This window comes from Bubalus kerabau, chromosome 3 (genome assembly GCF_029407905.1).
Source record: "Bubalus kerabau isolate K-KA32 ecotype Philippines breed swamp buffalo chromosome 3, PCC_UOA_SB_1v2, whole genome shotgun sequence".
NCBI classification, from domain to species: Eukaryota; Metazoa; Chordata; class Mammalia; order Artiodactyla; family Bovidae; genus Bubalus; species Bubalus kerabau.
The window spans coordinates 44,093,243-44,115,063 of record NC_073626.1 but is presented as its reverse complement, the minus strand read 5'-3'; the positions used below and the strand labels follow the sequence as shown (position 1 = coordinate 44,115,063).

At 53.3% G+C, this 21,821-nt stretch overlaps 1 long non-coding RNA gene across 1 annotated transcript; it reads right to left on the bottom strand.

Annotated features, from left to right (window-relative positions):
* Positions 1 to 3,795: 3,795 nt before the first annotated feature.
* On the bottom strand, positions 3,796 to 4,414 carry LOC129647643 (uncharacterized). Its single transcript, XR_008712404.1, has 2 exons — positions 4,154 to 4,414; positions 3,796 to 4,043 (listed from the first exon to the last, which is right to left on the bottom strand). It is a non-coding gene; the product is annotated as an uncharacterized LOC129647643 (long non-coding RNA).
* Between the last annotated feature and the right edge of the window lie 17,407 nt (positions 4,415 to 21,821).

Genomic DNA, 21,821 nt, shown 5'->3' with positions numbered 1-21,821 from the left:
TCAAGGTTTGGACACCACTGTACCCATTTGCCACCTCCTTCCCCAGGAGTCTACTCAGATGGCCATCTGGGAGTTTACCAAGGCTCCCCCAGGGAGTCTGCCTCTGGGGCCTCCTGGCTGCAGGTGCCCAGAAGAGGTCCAGAATGCCAGTCTCTGCCCTAAGTTATCCCCGCCCCGGCCGCCCACCCCCCTCCCCCCGTCCTCCCCACTCCTGGTGGCATTCTCTTTCTTGGTTCCCAGGGCTTTAACATCTGGCTCCCCGTGGGGTTGATCTTACCTGGAGACACTGCCAGGCCTGTCACCACTTTAAAAGGCCTGGATTTAAAAAGAGAGCCCCAAGCCCTCTTCCCCAGAATGTCTGCACCCACATTTACATCTCTGACATCCTCCCAGCTGCGAGGCAGCAGAACCTGCTTCCAGCTACTTTTATTTAGGCTTCAGAAGGAGGCTTGTGGCCGTCGGCAGATGAGGTCTGCGGGGCCCTGGAAGCAAATCTCAGCCCCGAATCTCTAAAAATAATTTTCTATTTGGCTCCGGAACCTGGTTTTGCTCTTCATCTGCCTGCAGGAGGCCTTGAGAGGGCCTAGATCCTGATGTTGTGCCCTGAAAAGCTGATGCAGGAGGTGCTGAGAGGTGGCCTGGCTCCAGTCCCCTCCCCTCCCCCATCTCCAGTAGCGATGGGGCATTGCCTCTCAGCTGCATCAAACCTAAGATACTGTTCAGCGAAAATGTAACCATTATGTTAGGTACCACAAAGAGGGAAAAAAATTGCTGCTGATTAAACCTGGGTAAGGCATCCACTGTTAAACATATCCCAGTTTTGGCGTTACTAAAATGTGAAAACAAACGTGCGTCTTAGATGAAATACAGTCCTAGCCTGGGTGGAGTCTGGGTGTCTCCCCTTCCTCTCCGCACTTGACCCTGTCTGGCTCACGTCCTCCCTGGAAAGGAAGGGGTGGAAGGTTTGTCTTAGATCCAGAGGCTTTCAGCTCCCACTCTTGCTGGGGCTGCGTGTGTGAGAGGAGACTGGGAAGTGCAGAAGGGGGTCCTGTCAGCCAAAAGCGGGAAACAATTTTCCTCCCACAGAGCCTGCTGAATAATAAAGGCACAAGCCCACGCTGCTGCCTCGTGAGCCCAGCGCAAAAAAACGGGTGGCCTCAGCCTGAGTCCCACTGATCTGAGTCATGGGGACTAGCATGTGGGAGGGGCCTGTCCTCAGCCCTGTCGGATTCCTCAGCCCTCTGTACTCAGAGGGGTTCTTGGCCCCACCAGAGGAGGGCGCTGGAGGGAGCCTTGTCCCTTGCTTCCTGAGAAGCCAGCAACCTGGAGCTGTCAACACCAGTCCAGGGAGATGGGATGACGTAGGAGGGACAGACAAGGGAGCCGGGCCCAGAAAAACTCCCGAGAGGAGCAGCCAACTGCAGCAGGAGAGACTGGAGGGAGACTGCAGTAGTGATGGAGTGGATGTCTCATCCTCTGCAGACAATGGAGGACATCACTGTGCTCCCCACACCCCCAAGGCCCCCAGTGCCTGTTCTCCAGCTGGGGAGTGTGGGCAGCTGCCTGCTCCAAGGTGAGCCTCTTTTCCTTGTGTTCTTAGCTGAAGGGAACCTCCTCCCTCAAGGTTACCTTAGTTTCCGGAGGCAGCCCACATCCAGTGACTAGTAGAGGCTTAGGATGCTCGGCCTAACACCGAGTGGGACCACCTGCAAGGCCAGCCCCGCTCCACAGCTCCCAGGGGGTGGCTGAGACCTTGGCCATGACTGTGTCACAACCCAGCTTCTCAGTCTGCCTAGTCCTGCCTCCCTCGCTTCCTGGGGGTGAGGTGACCACCAGGAAATCTACTTACAAATCTCCATCTCTGAGTCTGTTTCACAGGCCCCTGACCTGTCACAGAGACCTTGGGTAAATGAGAGGGAATTTGCGAGTTCCACTGTGAGCCCCTCCTACCCTGTGGGTCCTCTAGGCCATGGGTGGTGCTAGGGGACTCCCTAAGAGTCTCTCTCCTCCAGGTCAGTCTCAGCTCCCTGCCCGTCCACCAACCCAGAGGAGAGGCTGCAGATGCATGGACCATGGCAGGGGGCCAGGGATGCAGACGGAGCCCAGGAAGGGGGGCTCAGGGACGTCTGGCAGGTGATCTAGCTGCTGGGGGACCCCAAGTGTGGCTTGGGGTAGTGCAGGCCCCCCACCTGTGTGCCCAACAGAGCACATCTGAGCTTGTACAAAGCTAGGGGTTGGCCCGTGTGTCGGTCTATATATGATCACATGTATAGTTACGTGTACATAAATGCATGTGGGCATATCCGTGTATACACATGGAGACAGGAGAAAGCTCCTGTGTGTTTGCACCTGGCGCGCAAGCATGTGTTTATGAGTGTACATGAAGGAGTCTGTGTAAGTAGGCGTCAGTGTGTGCAAACAGGCCTGTGTGTTTATCAGTGTGCCTATGTGTGGGTACAGACAACTCACAGAGGCAGCTCGCTGCGTGTGTCATCTCCCTCACCAGCTCCAGCCTCTCTCCTGCCTCAGAGTTTCTGTCTAAGCTGTCTTGAGATCAGCTTCTTATTTTTCCCCCAATTTTTATTGGAGTACAGTTATGAGAGACCAGCCTTTTCTCTTTATGGCTCAGCCTCCTCCTAGAAGCCTTCCATGGCAAAGCCAACAGAAATTCCAGCCTACGCTGTCTTGTCATGGGGTGTTTTTACTGAAACGATTTACTTGTAGGCTTGGCTGTCTGCATTTGACTGTGTCGCCATCAGACTGGGCGCTTCCTGAGGTCAGAGCTGTGCCTCCATCATCAGACTGATGTTCCCAACCATGGGAACTGCCTCTCTCATCAGGCCAGGATCTCCCCAAAGATGGAACCTAACTATCTCCTAGATTGAGCTCAATAAGACCCACGGATAATGCCCTGAGAGAAGACAGAGAGCTGGGGACCACAGTCCCCATATCAAGCCCAGTCCCTTTCCTGGTGACCTGTGCAGGTGTCCAACAGAATGAGCTGTGGGTTGGGTGTCTGGACACCTGAGTTCCAATCTTGACTCAGTGTGACTCAGGAAAACGTTTGCTTTCTGGGGTTCAGGTACCCAATCTCTAATGTGAGTCAGCCCCAGGGCACCCCACGGCCCTGCCCTCGGCCATCACATCTCTGGGGACGTCCACCTCCAGGGTCCTGTGTGGCCCATGTCGTTTCCCCTGACTCTGGCCCACCCACCCATCCCCACTTTAAGCTTGTTAATTGACCAGCTGCCAGCTGCATCCTCCCCCCTCAGCCACGTGGAGGGAATGAGGAGGGTCAGTGGGCCACGTGTCCTGGGTTATTACATTGAATAAGCTGACAAAAGCCATCAGAAGATATATTGTTTAACAGGAGATTAAAAACCAATGAGAGCAGCTGGGGCTCTGACCCCGAGTCTCTGCGTTTTTAATTTAATTTCTTTTGCTGCTCAAATCACCACATTCTAAAATGATAAAAGTAGCTGTGTTTGCTCAAGGGTTTTATCATTAATTGATTTGGCTGAAGTTTTCCCATAAGACACATCTACTGGAACACGCTTCTCATTTTAAGCTGCTAGATTCAGTGAGAAGGGAAAGGTCAAGATTCATGGAGTCAGGGGCTGGGGTCCAGGGTCACCTTGACAAGAATCTCCCTATAGGTCAGCAGGCCCAGGTCCTATGCAGGCCCTGGCCCTTGGAGCAGGCTTCTCCCTACCCTTCAAGCTAAAGGCCAGAGTCTGCATGGTCTTCCCCCACCCTAGGTGGGTCAGAGCCTGGGCCACCCCAGGCTCTAGGGGCAGGTTTCTGGCCAGGCCTCATCTGCTAAATCCTTGCCATTCAGTGGAGATCAGACCCACTCAGGCCCCCACTTCCCTAACAGACCTTCCCCTCTGTCTGTCCCTCCTTTCCCCATCTCCACTGGGGTCCCTTCCTGGGCCGGGGCCCCCACGCACTCCAGACAGGCCTCAGCAGATGATGGCAGCTGGTCCCCGCTCTTGGTTGCGGGATCAGAAAACCTTCATGGAAGACAGATGTTTGTGCTTCACCTTGAAAGATAAGGAAGATTAAACAATTACAATGTGTTAAATTTCTGATGACATATAGTACAGGTGTAACTATCTTAACAGAACACTTGAAAATTTCAGACAAGTCTTACGTGTGAGCATGAACCCTCCCCGGTGCACATGCAGGGCCGCTGATTGAGCCTGTACCCCCAGGGCAGGAGGCAGGGGTCCCGGTAGTGACTAGAGGGCTGAAGCATGTTAGACATGCCTGGCGGACCCTACTCCACCCTTACTCAGCAGGCGGCTCTCTTGGTCTCAGCCTCCTTGTCGCGGTGAGGCTGGACCTCACACTCTCAAATTTCAGGGTTGACGTAGGGGTGGGTTGCTCTCCCCCAGCTCCAGTTCCGGAAATCCCAGGAAAGGGCTCTGATTGGTCTGATTTGGGTCACAGTGCCCAAGTCTGGGCCAATCACAGGGCAGGATCTGGGAAGAGGCTGGTGGTTCCCATTGGTCCACGTGGTGCCAGCTGTTGGGAGGGTGAAGACACCGGGTTGGGCAGGGTGGTGTTTCCTAAAGTAGGGGGATGGCAGACAGGGACATTCCCTCAGATTGAGTGTCCAACCACTGTTAACATTGGGGTGTAGTTCATGCTGATATACTTTTTATTCAAAAGGCAAACGCAGGTAAAGGGATTTAACATAAGAGGAACTGAAATAGACGCACGTGGAACAATGATGGACAGCCCCGTAAACAGAGAAGGCTCATGAAAATCACCGTGAGGTACAATTTCCTCTGGATTGACAAAAATGAAAATGGTTCTCCGTCAGGGATGTGGGAACAGGAACTCTTCACTCGATCTTGGTACCGCCACTCAGCGGCATCCTGTACAGATGAAGATGAGCCCCCTGCCACCCTCTTCTGCACATACATCCTGGGAGACAATCTCATGTGTGCGCAAAGAGACCTGGAGAGTGGCAGCATTTTATAGGAAAAAAATGTTGTCAATAATCTCGGCACTTATTAACCAGAGAAAGAATAAATACAGCATGGGATACTCAGAAATAGAATTCTTGGCAAGAGTTAAAATTAATGTTACACATTATCGAGATGGATTAGTGAACCAATGTATTATTCTTTGGGTAAAAAAGCAGGTTGCAGAGAGTCTCATACTATTTATTAACATGTAAGAACATGTACAAATATTATGTATTACTTAGGATACATTCCCGGGTAGTAACTGTTTAAAATCATGCATCGAAATGATACCAACTTTGAGTGACAGAGGGAAGGGGTTTATATAAGGAACTGGGGAGAAGTACACACAGGATTTCAGCTGCATGAGTAATCTTTACCTCTTAAAATGATCTAAAGCAAAATAAAAATGAAATGGGGATCCTTCTGTTTATATGTATAAATATATAAATGTATGTATATGTGTGTTTTGTGTCTCTCTATATTTTTTTAATGTCCTGCTGTTCACCTACCATTTTATAATGAGCATGAACACATGATTTTTAATAGCTGCATAATATCCCTCCATAGGGATGTGTCGTAATTTATGAAGCCATATCCTGTGGTTACCTGTGTAGGTTTTTTCCCCCCTATTTTTTCACGCAGCAGTGAGGGTCCTTATTCAGATTGTTTCCTTAGGGAAGAAAACTGGGTCAAAGATTTGAGCTATGTTTTAAGGCTCTGGATAGTTGTTGGGTGGAATGTTAGCCAGAACTCTCTGGGTTGCAAGGGGACAGACCAGTTCAAACGGGCTTAAGTAGGGACACTCATTGGCTTGTGTTGCTGAAAAGGCCAAGGAAAGAGGCTGCCTTCAGGGATGAGCCACAGTTCTCAGGGACTAGTCCTCCTCTCTCCGTCTTCGCCTCTGCTTTCCTCTGACTCGGGGTCATCACACGGCCCAGGTTGGCCTCCAGCATCGCGGGGCTCACAGGCTAGCTTCCTAGGGCCGCTGTAACAAATGACAACAAACACGGTGGGTTCAGACAGCAGAAATGCAAACTTTTGCAGTTTGGGAGGCCAGAAGTCCAAAAGCAAGGCCTGCAGGGCTGTGCTCCCTCCCTCCGGAGGCTCCGGGAAAGAATCCTTTCCTTGTCTTCTCGGCTTCTGTGGGCTGTTCGTATTTCTTGGCTTGTGGCCGCATCTTGGCTAGGTTTGCATATCATCTTCTCCTTTCTCTGTTTAATCTCTCCTCTGTGTGTGTCTAATTTCTCTTATAAGGATACTTGTGATGGCAGTTAAGGCCCACCTGGATAATCTAAGATAAGCTTTTCTTCTTAAGACCCTTAACTTAATCATTCCCTTTGGTATCTTTAGGTAACAGTCACCCTTTTGGCATATAAGGGTAAGGTTTACAGGCTCTGGGTATTAGAAAGTAAATATATCCTTGGAAGGGAGGCTTTTGAAAATTTATTTGGCCTTGTGGGGTCTTAGCTGTGGCACATGGGATCTACAGTTGAGGCACGTGGGATCCAGTTCCCCAACCATGGGTGGAACCTGGGCCCCCTGCATTGGGAGCATGGAGTCTGAGCCCCTGGAGCACCAGGGAAGTCCCGAAGGAAGACTTTTTCAGCCTACCACACCATCCCTACAGCCCAGGATCCCAGAGGATCTCAGGGGAGGACTCTAATTGGCCAGAAAGATTCACACGCCTATTCCTAAACTGATCACTGTGGCCAGAGCACAGAGGACCTCCAGTTGGTCAGGCCTCAGTAACACTCCTGACCTTGCAGCTGGAGAGTAGGGCCAGCCAGCCCCACCTAACCACACAGACACAGTGGTATCACTCTGGGAGGGAGGAAGGGCAGGTCCCTCAAGACTGGGATGCTGGGCAAGCAAACTGCATGTCCCTCAAGGACGGGAGGGGCTTTGATGAGTATTCTGCATAGAGATGCAGCCTGAGCAAAGGCTCAGAACTGGGAGATTCAAGGCATGAGAATGATAATAACCATCCACTTTTGCTGAGTCCTTTTATGCTCCAGATACTGTTCTCAGCATTTTGCACGTACTAACTCATTTATGACTTATGTCTCCACATGACATAGATGTGCTGTTGTTACTGCCATTTTCCCAGATGAGGAAACTGAGGCACAAAGAGATCAAGTGGCTTCCCAAGTTCTTACAGCTAAGTGTGGAGGCAGGATTTGAACCCAGGAGGTATAAGTGCCCAAGTTTTAACCACTATTCTAGAATTGATGCTTTTGAACTGTGGTGCTGGAGAAGACTCTTGAGAGTTCCTTGGACAGCAAGGAGATCCAACCAGTCCATCCTAAAGGAAATTAGTCCTGAATATTCACTGGAAGGACTGATGCTGAAGGTGAAACTCCAATACTTTGGCCACCTGATGCAAAGAGCCAACTCAGTGGAAAAGATCCTGATGCTGGGAAAGATTGAAGGCGGGAGGAGAAGGGGACAACAGAGAGTGAGACGATTGGATGGCATCACCGACTCATTGGACATGAGTTTGAGCAAACCCTGGGAAATAGTGAGGGGAGGGAAGCCTGGTGTACTGTAGTCCATAGGGTCACAAGGAATTGGACACAACTGAGTGACTGAACAACAACGAGAAGAAAGTGATCCTGTTTGGCAAGAAGGTAGAGGCTGTGTGGGAGATGGCCTGAGAACAGGTTTGTTGAGGGTGGGCTGTAGACAGCCCGAGGTCAAGCTGCGGTACTGGGGCTCTGTTTAGAAACTATGGGGCCCCAGGGATGTCAGAACAGGGGAGTCAGGGGACCAAGACGGGGCTTTAAGGGGGATGGGAGAGAGGGGGCTGATGGGGGTGGGCCATGTGGCTCGTGTGAGGATGAGGGCAGAGGAGAGGAGGGCCCAGGGCAGGGGGGTGGGGGAGGAGAGGAGGGGCCATGTCTGGAGGACACCCCAGGGGACAGAGGCGCAGGCCTCAGAGACTAGAGACCGGGGGACCCCCATGGCACCAACTGGGCAGTTGGGAGGAGGAGATAGGAGGAAGCAGCTTGGGTGGCGGGGGGGGGGGGCGCCGTTCCATCTGGGAATCCCGAGCCGCTCCTCTGGGAGGCTCCGGACCGGGGGCTGGCGGAGGTGAGCAGGAGCCCACTGGGAGGGGAGGAGGCCTCAGGCAAGTGGCCCTCCGGGATGGCCCAGCCCTCCCCACCAGCAGCCTGGGGTGGGTCCTCTCTCCTCCAGAGCTGCGGCCCCTTCATCTTCGCAGGCAGCAGTGAGCCATGGTAGCCGAACTATTCCCTAAGCGCCAGGCAGAGAGCTGCTCCACCCAGAGCTTCGGCAGAGGAGGCCGCGGATGCCAGGCCTCACGGCTCTGGGATTTGGCATCTGTCGCCTGCCGGGGTCGGGGCTCTGCAGAGAGCCGGCCACTGTCATCGTGCGGCCCCCGTGCCGGTGTGCTCCATCCCAGCAAAGGCTCCCCCTCTGGGAACCTGAGAGCGTTTGTATCACAACTGTATTTGGAAGAAAGGGACACTCTCCATGGCATGGTTTTTGAATTGGAGATGCTGAGCCCCCCGACCAAATACAGGTCAGGGAGAGATAAAGACTTCGGCTTACAGTGACTCAGGAGGGCTGGAGGGAGACCCTGGAATTCCTGAGATCCCCCCCTGCCTCTGATTTTGCCACCCAATTTTAACTGTCCTGGCTGCTCCAGTTATCTGAGGCCCCATGAGAATGTGGGCGGAGCCGGGGTCCATCTCCTGCCTCTAAATGCCCCCTGCTCCTCTTCCCCAGATAGGTGTGTGCGTGTGTGTGTGAATACACACACACACACACACTCATAGACATGGATCTCGCTCTTCAGTCCTCTGCCCTCCGTGGACAGATAAACCCTCCTGTGTTTACACAGCTTCTTCAGGAGCCAGGCCTCAACCAAGGGCAGTCAGCCCCCACTGGCTGTAGAAGGTGGGTCAAGTCAGCCTTTGGGGGCTCTGCGGAATCTAGGATTAGGCTCTGAGATCCGTGCTTGGATGCGATGGGTATTCTATTCCTTCTGGTGCTGCGGAGGCTACAAAGCTCAAGACAGACTGTTTCCCAGACTCCTGTGCACCTAAGGTTTTGGCTCATGAGACAGGTCCTGCTAAATGGATGCACCTGTATGAGGCTTGGAAGGCGGACGTGAAATGCAACCAGCCTCCTGGTCTTTGGCTGCTCGCTGACGGCATATTTCCTTCAGCTGCAGTCCTGTGTCCAGTCACCAGCTCTGCAGGAACCCAGACACAGGCAGGACGCTGATGGCAGCTTCTAAGCCCTGGGATGGCAGCTGCAGCCCCCTGCATTCCTCACCTTCCTGATGGGCCAGTTCAGCGGTGTTGTTCTGCCACTCCTGGATGCCCAGCCGGGAGCCGACTTCTACGGCACCTCCCCTGGCTTTGTAAGCACCTGATTCCCTGTACTAATTCCCTCTTTGCTTAAAACCCCAACCCTGCTTCTGTTGCCTGCACTGGACCCTGATTAAAACAGACACAAATGCACTTTCTGCTGACAGTTGGGACTTTCAGCATGAAGCTAGCAGGTCACCAGGGGCCCCAAGGCCACAGGAACTAGGAAAGGCCAAGAAAAAGTGAATCGAGGGTCGAATCTGCAGAAATGCCCACCCCAACCCCCACACCACATACACCCTCCCCCCACCCCCCACCCCCGGAAGGAGGCACAAAGGAGGCACTTTTCCCCATCCTGATGCTTCAGTGTTTGGGGTCCTTGGCCACATGTGGCCTCGCGTGGCAGGATGACTTGTCAAAACGTTCATTTGTATTCTGTGGTAACCCCCACCCTGACCTTGGCTGTCTCCCATTCAGTAGCTGGCAGGACAGCTGTTGTCTCAGGGAAGGGATGACTCAGCATAAAGAGAAAAACAAGCGCTCCTGGCCCGACTTGTGAGTTTTGAAATCGCAGCCCTCATAGGGAACCTGAAATGACTCATGTAGTTGACAGCTCAGGAGCTGGGGGGCAGGTGGGTGGCACACAGCATGATTCGCACCCCTCCTCCGCCCCCACCACGCAGTTCTCTGGACTAAGGACCTGGTGGGGGGAAGGCAGAGGCTTGGGTCCCTGAGAAAGAAGAGTCCTGAGGTCATGCGTGGCCATTCAGCTCAGCTCTCTCTGCTGTCCGATTGGGCTGCTTAGAGTCCCAATCCCAAATTCCTCCAATCTGACTGGCTTAGCTGATCTTTTCCAAGTCAAGGCTCCAAGTCAAGGTCAGTGATCAGGTTATGAGAAGACAGCCTGTGGGTCTGGTGACCACCTCTGGTCTAAGCAGCTATGGTCAGGTGCTGAGCCACATGGATGGAGGCATGGGTAGCGCACCTCAGAGGCTTGGCAGGGGCTGCAGGTGGGGGCCCAGCAGACACACCTGTTCCCAAACACACTGCTTCCTTCACAGTCAGTCAGTCTTTTAAGGTGGGGTCTGAGCACCATGGGGCTTCTGTGTCTCCTTCACCTCACTGGTCCATAATGGAGTCACTGCAGTGTCCCTGCCAGGATCTAGGATTTTGGCCAGATGCAATGTTTATTTGCTTTTGAATGTTTCCATGTGGCAGAACATGACTGCTTTGTTTAAGCATTCCGGGTATCCCAGCAGCAGATTTTCAGCCCCAGTTTCTGCTAATATAGAGTTTTGAGGCTGTAAGTTTGAGGCTGTAACCTGAGTGTGCCATGCCTCAGTTTCCCCATGGGTAAATGTAGCCACCTCTGGGGAGACTGATGTCCCCTTCACCAGCATAAACATGCTGCAGAGAAGCCCAGAGCAGACCCTGTAAATGTAACCCTCTGGGGAATGGGGATCCCAGTTCTTTTCCCTGTCTCTCCCCACAACCCAGCCCCCAGCCCAGGGCCTCCCACACTGTCCTCCTATAACCAAGGTGGAGAGAGGAGGCGCCTCCTGCGCCCCAGGCAGCGCAGAGAGGGCCAGGCTGGGGCAGTGAGGTGCTGACGGAGCCTTTCCCCCATGATGGATGGCCCGCCGGCTGGAGCCGCAGTTCCAATTTGCTCCCCATTTGGACAGACGCTTTACCCACAATTCAACTTGTCAGGGCCACAAATCACTCTGTGCAATCGGACCAAGGAGGCGGGGAGGGGGCGGGTAGGGAGACGGGAGGCGGGCACAGAGGAACCTGGGCTGGGGAGAGGGGCCACGGGGTTGGGGTGCTGATGGTGGGAGGTTTGGCTGCATCCTGGGCCCTTTTCCCTCCAAGCCTGCCTCCTGCAAGCTCAGCCACCCCACAGCTCCAGATGACCTGCTCCATATTCAGTCCTAACCTTGCCCCCCTTCCCTGTTCTCTGCCCAGGTGTCCCCTCCTCCTCCTGAAATAAGTACAGTGAACACCGTGCTTGTCATCGTCCTGTCCCAAACTGGCCCTTGCCCAGCTCAACCATACTGGCTCCATTATGCTTAGACATCTCTGGGGCCTTCTGCTGCCTTCCATCCCAGCACAGGCCGAGCCAACTCCACCTTCAGGCCACCAGGAGACTTAGGGCTATTCATTTGTTCACTCCTTCATCCATTCTGAAAACACTAACTGAGCATTCACTATGGCACAATGATGAGCCAAACTGTGAGCCCATAGTCCATGGATGGCGGAGGTTAATTGAACAATTAGAGAGGTGTATACAACCTCAAACTGAGACAGCAGCTGAGAAGGACATAGAGGTGGTGGGTCTGCCAGGTGTCAGTCTCTCTCCACACTCTTCTTTTAAAGCTCTGCGTAGTCTCACCTCCTCCAGGAAGCCTTCCCTGATTGCCCATCCATGCTGCTGCTGCTAAGTCGCTTCAGTTGTGTCCGACTCTGTGCGATCCTGTAGACGGCAGCTTACCAGGCTCCCCCATCCCTGGGATTCTCCAGGCAAGAATACTGGAGTGGGTTGCCTTTTCCTCAGCACCACATGATGAGTCTCTGGGTTAAAGACTTCTGGTGGTGTCTTGTCTTTCTGTAAAGCCTCCAAGGGTGAAGACTTCCTTAGTTAGGGGTCTGCCTACTTAAGCAGGGTTTGGATATCAGGACTCAGTTCTGATGCCTCCTCTTCCAGGAAGCCTTCCTCAGCAACTGTCTTGGGCCTTGAGCCCCTCTTGTGACACCCACCACACCCTGGACTCAGAGGCTTTGGAGCTGCCCCTCTCACCTCCACTGGGTACCTCTGGGGCATCCAGCTTTACTCTGTAAATCCAAAGATCTCTCCTCCAGCTCTGCTCCTGCCACCCCCTCCCCACCCCCTCACCCTTAGCCTCCCCCTACCTCTGCCCACTGCTAATGATGATGTAGAGGCAGAGAGGACAGGCTTTGATCTACAGCCGCTGCCTCCCTCCATGATGGATTTCCCAGCCTCACATATCACTTTCCCAGCTTGGTCACAGTGTTCCTGGCTTCATCTTGTCGAAAGAGCCTGGGGCTGCTGTGCTTGGAATAAACCGGAAAGGTGACTCTCCCCGTGTCCCCGGTCAGCCAGGTCCTGGGAAGCAGCAGGTGGTGAGGGAGTCAGGCCCCGCTGATGGCAGGGCTGGGTGCCTGGCAGGCCTGAGGGGTGTCTCAGTGCTGACTCATCAGTTTACCTCTCTGCAGAATGGGGAGAGGCACTTCTCCTTCTCGAGGGACTAAGACTTGCAGGGGTGAAGCAGAGAGAGAGATGTGTGAGTGCTGGCCAGCTTCCCCGAACCCGGGGGTCTGGGAGGCAGAGGGGGTCGTCACCCTTCTCGGTGGGGCTAGAACGTCCCAGGGGTGAAAATCGTATAGAGCCGACCCACTTTCAGCCGCTGCAATATCTGAGCATCTGCTTTCAGACAAAAACCGAACAGGGGACAACTGTTCTCGGTGGAGAGGAACTCACTCCAGGATCCTCTGCGATGCGTTTTCCTGTTGAATTTCAACGAGGGTTTTTCCGCCTGGCATTGATTTATGCTCCCAACCTTTCAGGCACTCGTGGCTTGTATAGAGGGAGGACGGTGCACATCAGAGGCGGGTCTGCTGAGCTGATCTCAGCCGAGATCCGTCCGCCCACCGGATACGCGGGGCGGGAGCCGGCGGGGTAGGGAGGGGGCTGAGCTGAGCGCGTCCCTCAGCACCCCCATCCTCCACGCGCTCAGGTATCTGCCTCCCAGAGTGTGCTGTTCTGATACAGAGATCGGGGTTTGGATCCTGGCAACAAGCCAGTGCTTCTAGGAGGGGGGAGAGCCAAGCTGCTTCCACCCGCCCGGCCTCTCTCCTCTCCTGTTCGTTTCAAGGCCCTGCGTTTTGTTGGGGCGGGGTTTTCATCTCCCGTCTGGTTTCTCCGCTTCCCACAGGCTTCTCTCAATACTCCCTCCGCTGTGCAGGCTGGCTGGTCCACCCCTCAGCCCCGCGCTTCACCCTCTTCACGTGCCCAGTGCTGTGCGCACCAGCGGGCAGGAGCTCAAAGAGCAAGAGGACTATAATAGGGAGGGGCGTTCGTAGCGGACAGCCCCAGGCCTTGAGAGCTCCTGCTACGCCCACCCTCTCCAGGGCGTCTGAGGCGCTCTTCCCCTCTGCCTCTTCTGGTCTAGGGGTGGTCACCGCTCCCCACTGCCGCCAGCGCCCAGGCGTGCACCCGCTTGATGGTTTCTGAGCCCGGTGTGCCCCCTCGCAGATCACCGCGTTTGAGGGACTGTTTGCTTCCTCCCTGGTCCTCCCGTCTTTCTTCGGTCCGTTTCCCTTCCTCATCTTTTCTCTTTTTCCCCTTGTGGGCCTCATTCCTGCTGGGAAGAGGCTGGTGGCCCAGTGGGACCCGGAGTCCTGGCCAGGCATCGTAAGGCCCTTCAGTCACTTGAAAGATTCCGAAACTCAGTTATAACTGATACATCCAGCGGCGTCAGCCCCGCGGGGTATCGGCTTCAGGTTAATCAAACCCTTAGGAAGCAGATTTAGAAAACAGACCCCTTCCCTCAATGTTTCTAACTCAGGGTCACATACTCAGTGGGATGAACATTTCCAATTATTTGTCCAGGACACGCCCTTCAAGGGGGATCCCAGGGTGGAGAGGAGAAATTTGATCCTTGCATCATTTTCCAGAAAACATTAATCTTATGAAATGCCTTTTGCAAAAGGAGGTTCCATGGTCAAATTTGTTAGAAAAACTCCACATTCTATAAATTTCCCCTATGTCTCCTTCTAGCAGAGGCTCTGCAGTGCCCTGAAGTAAAGAGTAGCTTGTTCAATGTATGTTTGGCCCACTGTCCCCAAAGTTGGATCAGGAAACCAAAATCCTTTTTTCTTTCTTTTTTGCCCCAGTGACTCATTTCCTGAGCCCTAGGTTCTACAGAACACTCTTTGGGAAACCTTGATCTCAGGCCCAGCATGCGTGGCTCTGTGCTACAGAGCGTTTCTTATTTAGAGCAGACTTTGAGGCTTAGAAAAGACAGAGGAACCAGAGATCAAATTGCCAACATCCGTTGAATCATAAAAAAAGCAAGAGAGTTCCAGAAAAACATCTAATTCTGCTTTATTGACTACGCCAAAGCCTTTGACTGTGTGGATCACAACAAACTGTGGAAAATTCTTAGAGAGATGGGAATACCAGACCATCTTACCTGCCTCCTGAGAAATCTGTTTGCAGGTCAAGAAGCAACAGTTAGAACTGGACGTGGAACAACAGACTGGTTCCAAATCGGGAAAGCTGTATATTGTCATCCTGCTTATTTAACTTATATGCAGAGTATATTATTCGAAATGCCGGGCTGGATGAAGCACAAGTTGGAATCAAGACTGCTGGGAGAAATATCAATAACCTCAGATATGCAGATGACACCACCCTTATGGCAGAAAGTGAAGAAGAACTAAAGAGCCTCTTGATGAAAGTGAAAGAGGAGAGTGAAAAGTTGGCTTAAAGCTCAACATTCAGAAAACTAAGATCATGGCATCCGGTGCCATCACTTCATGGCAAATAGATGGGGAAACAATGGAAACAGTGAGAGAATTTATTTTTTGGCTCCCAAATCACTGCAGATGGTGACTGCAGCCATGAAATTAAAAGACTCTTGCTCCTTGAAAGAAAAGCTAAACCTAGGCAGCATATTAAAAAGCAGAGACATTACTTTGCCAACAAAGGTCTGTCTAGTCAAAGTTATGGTTTTTCCAGTAGTCATGTATGGATGTGAGAGTTGGACTATAAAGAAAGCTGAGTGCCGAAGAATTGATGCTGTTAAACTGTGGTCTTGGAGAAGACTCTTCAGAGTGCCTTGGACTGCAAGGAGATCTAACCAGTCCATCCTAAAGGAAATCAGTCCTGAATATTCATTGGAAGGACTGATGCTGAAGCTGAAACTCCAATACTTTGGACACCTGATGCGAAGAACTGACTCATTGGAAAAGACCCTGATGCTGGGAAAGATTGAAGGTGGAAGGAGAAGGGGATGACAGAGGATGAGATGGTTGGATGGCATCACCTGCTCGATGGATTAGCGTTTTCGCAAGCTTTGGGAGTTGGTGAAGGACAGGAAGCCTGGTGTGCTGCAGTCCATGGGGTCACAAAGAGTCAGACATGACTGAGCAACTGAACTGAACTTGAGCTGTACAGATGAGGCTAGAGTCCTGGCTCTGGTTTTTTAGTGGCAGCCAGGTTTTGGAAAAAGCACTTAAATGCCAACTTTTAAGTCTAGTTTCTTCATTTCTAAAAAAGGAAGAATCCAGAGCTCTGAGGAGGATTCAAGGTGATAATCATCTGTAGGTTGCAAGACATGATTCACGTTAAACAGAAAGGGGGACTTATTGGAAAGATGCTGAGTGTCTTCTGGGTTCCCCCGGGGGGGAGTGCAGCAGGAGGGTCGAGACCCAGGAGGTGAGTAGTGACCTTGGCGGTGTGCACACTCCACCCTTCATCCCTCTCTGCACATCCGCTTCCTCTGCAGACCATGTTGATGGCTTCCAGGGAGGTGGGGCTGGCTGTGCCCACTGGCAGCTCTCACGGCAGTCTCAGCTCCTGTCATCACTTCCTTGCAGGGGTCTGGACTAGAGGACTGCCCCTCAGACAAATTCTCTCCCTGGAGAGAGAGCCTCGGAGGCTCAGCCTGGTAAGTGTCCTCTCCCGTCCAATCATCTGTGGCCAGGGTGCTGAGGTCACCCTGGTGCTACACTCCATGGCCCTTCTGTTTCAGGAGTGGTTCTTAGCACACGTGGTACAGCAGATGTTGTGTGTCCCACAACACATAAAGTGCTTGAGCACTGCCTTTGAGCCACCATGAGTGACACGCCCGCCCTGGGCGGCCGGGCCGGGGTTGTGGGTCCTGGGGAAGACATCAGGGGCCCTGCAGTCTCTGCTTATTTCTTGCGCCTTTCCTGTGAGTCCGAGTGCCACTTCTGGCGGGATCTGTGAGATGCGCAGGTTCCTTTGACTGTGGCGAGGGTAGCCATCTGCGGGGAGGGGAGATGAGAAACCGGCTGTGGCCTTGAACAGTTAAGGTGCACTCCATTGGAACTGGCTCCCGGTCTTGGGCTTCATGAACTTATTAACTTTCGATAAGGTGTATTCGCAGACTACCTTAAATCTGCCATTTAAGTTCAGGTGCTTACTTGGGTATGCCCCAGACAGTGTGAACAGCTCACAGTAACAAGGTTTTTTGCCACAGGGCACAACATAGGCACCTAGATGCAGGATCACTCCAAAATAAAAAGAATAATAAAAATAAAAAATAAAGTGCTTGAAAGCAGGGTAAATACTCAGTAAGTGAAGCTGGCATGATTAAGCAAATTCTGTCTCTGGCTGAGGAAGGAAGTGGAGGTTAGCAATAACAAGGGCAGTCATCCATCTAGGAGAGTTCCACTCACACACCTCACATTTCCATGTGTATAAAATCACCTGGTCACAGGATACAAGAAATGGAACCCTCCACCTGCAAAAAAAGAAAAAAAACTCCAAGGATAATTTGGATTATATTCAAATGAAAATCTCTGTTCATCAAAAAATATCATTTTTCTTGATTCCACATATATGGGTTAATATATGATATTTGTTTTTCTCTTTCTGACTTAACTTCACTCTGCGTGACAGACTCTAGGTCCATCCACATCCGTGCAAATGACCCACTTTCGTTCCTTTTTATGGCTAAATAGTATTCCACTGTGTATATATAGCGCAGATGGGTGGGATGAGGACGGTTGGATGGAGGTCCAAGAGGGAGGGGCTATATGTATACAGATAGCCGATTAGTTCTGTTGTACAACAGAAACTAATGCAATGCAGTAAAGAAATTATACCTCAATTAAAAAAAAAGATATTATTAACAGTAGAAAGGCAAGAAGCCAAGTTGAGATATTTACAATACACATCTCCAACAAAGGACTGGAATTCCAAATATATGTAGAACTCCTGTAAACTGATAAGGAAAAGACAGACAATCTGATTAAAAAATAGGCACAAGATCTGCACAGGCACTTCGCAACAGAGGATGCTTAAATGGCCAATAAACAGAAGAAAATGTGCTCAACATCATTAGTCATCAGGGACGTGCAAGTGGAAGCATAAGATGAGCCCACTACACACCCACCAGAACGGCTCAAATGAAGAGACACGTGTACCAGCTGTCGGGGAGGATGTGATGAACTGAACCTCCCAGACAGGCGGGTGGGGTCTAACTCGGTACAGCTCCTTTGGAAAATCATTTGAGGTATCTGTTGCACGTGCTCACAAGCAAACTCCAGGATGCAACATTCTACTCGTAGATGCGTTCCCTTTGGGAATGCATACAAATGTCCACAGAGATACATGCAGTAGAATTTTCATAGCAATCCTCTTTTACTATCCTGAAGTTAGGAAACCATGATGCCCACCACCAGCAGAAGGCAGAAAAATTATGGTGTAATCATAGGCTGGAACGCTACTCGGCAGTGAGAGGAAATAAAGCACCAGTGCATGTACCAGTTTCAGCGAGCCTCACAAACAGTGTTGGGCAGGAAAAGCAGACCCAAGTGTATGCAGAATTCCGTACATGTGAGCACGTGAAGTTCAAAAGCAGGCAAGACTGGTCTAAGCTGTTAGAAGTCAGGGTAGCGGCACCCTCTGGGGAGGTTGGTGGGAAGGGGGCAGGAGGGGGTTTCTTTTTTTTTCTTTTTGGCTGCACCACGTGTTATCTGGGATCTTAGTTCCCTGGCCAGGGATCAAACTCTGCCCCTTGCATTAGAAGCGCAAAGCCTTAGTCACTGGCCTGCCAGGGAAGTCCCAGGAGGGGGTTTCTGTGGGGCTACTGGTGTTGTTTCTTGATCTTGGGTAGATTAAACAGGTGTGCAATTCATGAGAATGCGTGGAGTAATTCACTTATGGCTTGTATGCTTTTCTGTATTTATGTACCCGCTAACAACATTTATGAAAAAAAAAACAAAACCCTGCGGGGTTTATGTTAAAGCTCTGATTCCTTGCCCCATTTCCAGAGAGTCTGATTCATCGGGTCCCGGGAGGGACCTAGGAGTCTGCATTTTGATCAGCTTCCTGGGTGAGTCTGGGCAGCAGGCTTTACACCTGGCCCTGGCCAGTGCTGGGAGGGTCGGTGGAGTTCGGCTGTTCTTGGTGACCTGCCCTGTTGGCTCAAGGTGCTGGGGGAACGCTTCTGGTGTAAGCAGGAGATGGGGAGGTGGGAGAGGGCAGGAAGCACCTGTACACCTGAGGGAGCGGCTGCTCTCAGTAGAAAAGACAGTGAGTGGACTCCCGGGCATGACCCTGGGAGGGCCAGCCTGTCTCAGGATGGAACGTGGGTACCGGGAGGGCTCCGTTCAGTGTCCTCTGAGTCTCAGTTTGCCGTGAGCGACGTGAACAGGCAAACTCTTTACAGCCTCCGTGGTGGGTTCTAGCTTGAGTTTCCGTTCTGATCCTGCCCTGGAGTCGCTGTGTGACCTTGGGCCAGTTGCCTGCCCTCTCTGGGCCTTAGGTTGTTCACCTGTAAAAGAAAGGGTGGGACCATGTGTTCACCTGGCCACCTGTGAGGCTTGCTGAGACCCTCCCCGGATACCTCTCGGAGGGTGCTGCTGCTGGCAGCCCTGGCCAAGCATGGTCTGGAGGGGGTCAGTTTCATATCTGTTTACTCTGCAGCCCCGCCCCTCCAGCAGGCCGTGAGCTCCTGGAAGGTAGGGCTGGACTCCATCTTTGTTTCCAGTACCTCACACCTTATCAGACACAGGGAATGTTGCAGTGAAACCTCTTGGGGCCTCCCTGCTGGGGCTGACGTGCTGGGCCTGACGTGCTGGGGCTCTGGTTCCTTCCTTTCTGGAAGTCATACCAGGACACCCAGGTCCCAGGGATAAGAGGATCCACCACGCTGTCTCACCTCCAGCTGGCCTATGAGGTGACCTGTTGACTCCTGGTGGCAAGGGGGATCCAAAGAGGCATGCCCACCTCTCCCTCCTGCCTGGAGGCAGGCAGGCAGACAGGCTGGGTGCTTCTGACTGGCTCTGCTGAGTTCACTTAGAGGCTGAGTTATTAACTCCTGGCTTGGGCAGGGCAGCCTGGGCCCTGGGTGCCCCTTGGAGCTGACAGGGGCAGGCCTGCGCTAATTGAAGGCTTAATTAATTTTCCCAGTGGAGGCTGCAGCCGGCGCCTTCTCTCTGCCATCTGGCCATTTGTCTTCTGGTGGGAACCCCCTCTGCCTGTCTGGGGACCACTGTCTGCTCCCTGCTCTGGGCCCTGAGCACAGCGGGCTCCCAGCTGGGGTCTCCGCTCTAGGGGGCTTCTTCCTTGGCTCCTCTGCCAGGTCCTGTGCCCCCGGTCCTCCTCTTTCTTTCGCTTTCAGGCTTACCCCGAGCTTTGGGCATTTCTACCCAGGCCCTGGGGCCTTGCCAGCCGCATCTGCATAGCCCACTGGAATGTTCCAGAGGCGGGCAGGCTGACCCTCTGCCTCTGGGTCACCCTTGAGGACGAACAGTGTCCGTCTTCACCCCCCACCACTGTTTACATCAACAAGGCACCCCCTCAGGCCAGACTCAAAACCCCGGTGGGGTTTACTGGCTACAGAGGCAGGTGGGGGAGAGAAGCGTTGCCCAGAGGTGACTCCCCAGAGATGTGGTGGAGACAGAGGCGGGAACTAAGGCCCGGGAGCTTCTACAACAAGCCAAGCATGAACTGGTCTTCTTTTGGTCCTAATGCTCAGCATCTTGGGGTACCTGTAGGTCCCATTGTACAGGTGGGGACACAGGGGTTCAGGCTGTTAGCTCTTTTGGTCAACATGGGATCTCCAGGGCTGGCTGCTCCGGAGTTGGCCCCCTTAAATGACACCCCTAAAGGACAGAAGTTTGTCCTCACGAGATTCTTTGTCTCCGTTGCTGAGCCCTGAGGCTGGAAAGAGGGAACCGCAGCTCCCTCTAAATATTGTGAGCAGGAGCGTGGGAGACGCCCCTCAACCACCCCCACCGGCTCCCTGCTCCCCCGGCCCCTTCCAGGGCCACAGAGACCCTTCTGATCACAGCAGTGAGAGCTGTTGAATGGGAACTTACTGGCATCTGACTCAGATTTTGTGGCTCGAACCCAGAAGTGCTCAGTGGACAACCCCCACCTTTCCAGCCCCTCTACTGGAGCAGCTTCCAGCCACAGCACCTCGGACCCCCAACGTGAGGGAGGGGCCTCCCGTTCCCCATCCCCAGCCCCTGACAGTGAACAGCAAGGGCGTGTTACTCGGAGGCTCACTGAGCTGTGTCAGAGCCCGTCAGCCTCTTAAAACCACTCTTGGGGGCAGGCAACCCTGGGGCGCCACTCACAGAGCCATGAAGAGGCGGAGGGCCTTTCTCTCTGGCCTTGAGTCCGAGGTCTGGGGTGTATCATGCCTACCCCCCAACCCCCCAGGCCCCCTTCTACACAGGGTGCAGACTTGCCCATCTCCTGTTGGGGACAGATGATGGGGCACATGTGCAAAGGAGCCTCCCCTCCCCTTGTCTGCAAGCTCCTGAATTGATTGCATCCTCCGGGGGAGTTTTGACATTGCCACTCAGGGTGGCAGCTCTAAGGGTCCACTCCCTGGGGCCCAGCCCTCTCCCCACTCCAGCCAAGAGGCCCTGCTGTGGCCCTGGAACAGACTGCGTGCTCCCTCAGACAAGTGGGCCTCCCCAAACCCACGAAGCCCACCCGGCCTGTGGCCTGTGGATGGGAGGTGGCTGGGGCAGGGCTGGAGCTGGTCCTGGAGGAGTGAGCAAGCCCGGCAGCATCAGGCCCCGTGGAGGGAGTATTCGCTCTGCTGGGGATGCAGAGCTCAGCGTCATTTTTCCTTGTCGCCTCAGCTTTCGAGTCTGCGATGACGACGGGTCCCTGAGATCTGGCCTGAGAAACAGAAGGCAGAGAATGGGAAGGATCTGGCGGGGGAGGGGAGAGGGTGGTTCAGGGGATGGCTCGGGGCTCGGGGGCTCGGGTTGGTAAGTGGGCAGCATGAGGCCCACATGGGGGTGCAGGAGGGTCAGGGACGTCCTCTGCTCTCCTCACCACTGTTGGGGTCTTGCATCCTTTTGCCCAGAAGCCGAGTGGCTGGGAACCCCCGGGCTGTGCCCTGGGCAGGCACGAGAGGGCGCTGGTCTCTTTGGACACCTGGCTGAGTTTACACTCTGGGAAGGGGTGGATGGGAGAGGGCTGTGTTTGGGCAGGGGAGGGGGGCAGGGGTGATGAGCTAGGCTGAGCAAGGGGAGGCCAGTGGCCAGTTCCAGAGCCTGCTGCCTGCCGTGATGACGCCGGAGTATCTGGATAGAGTTCTCAGCACCCTGTGACAGCTTGACCCTGCTGCCATATCTGCAGCAGGCGTGGGCTCCTCCGAGTTCTACTTCACACCAGCGGTTGACCTCGAGGTTACTCAGTCTCTCTGAGCCCCGGTGATCATGGTCAAGTGCCTTGCCGGCTCTGGCCCCAGCAGTGAGGGCCTCCCCACCT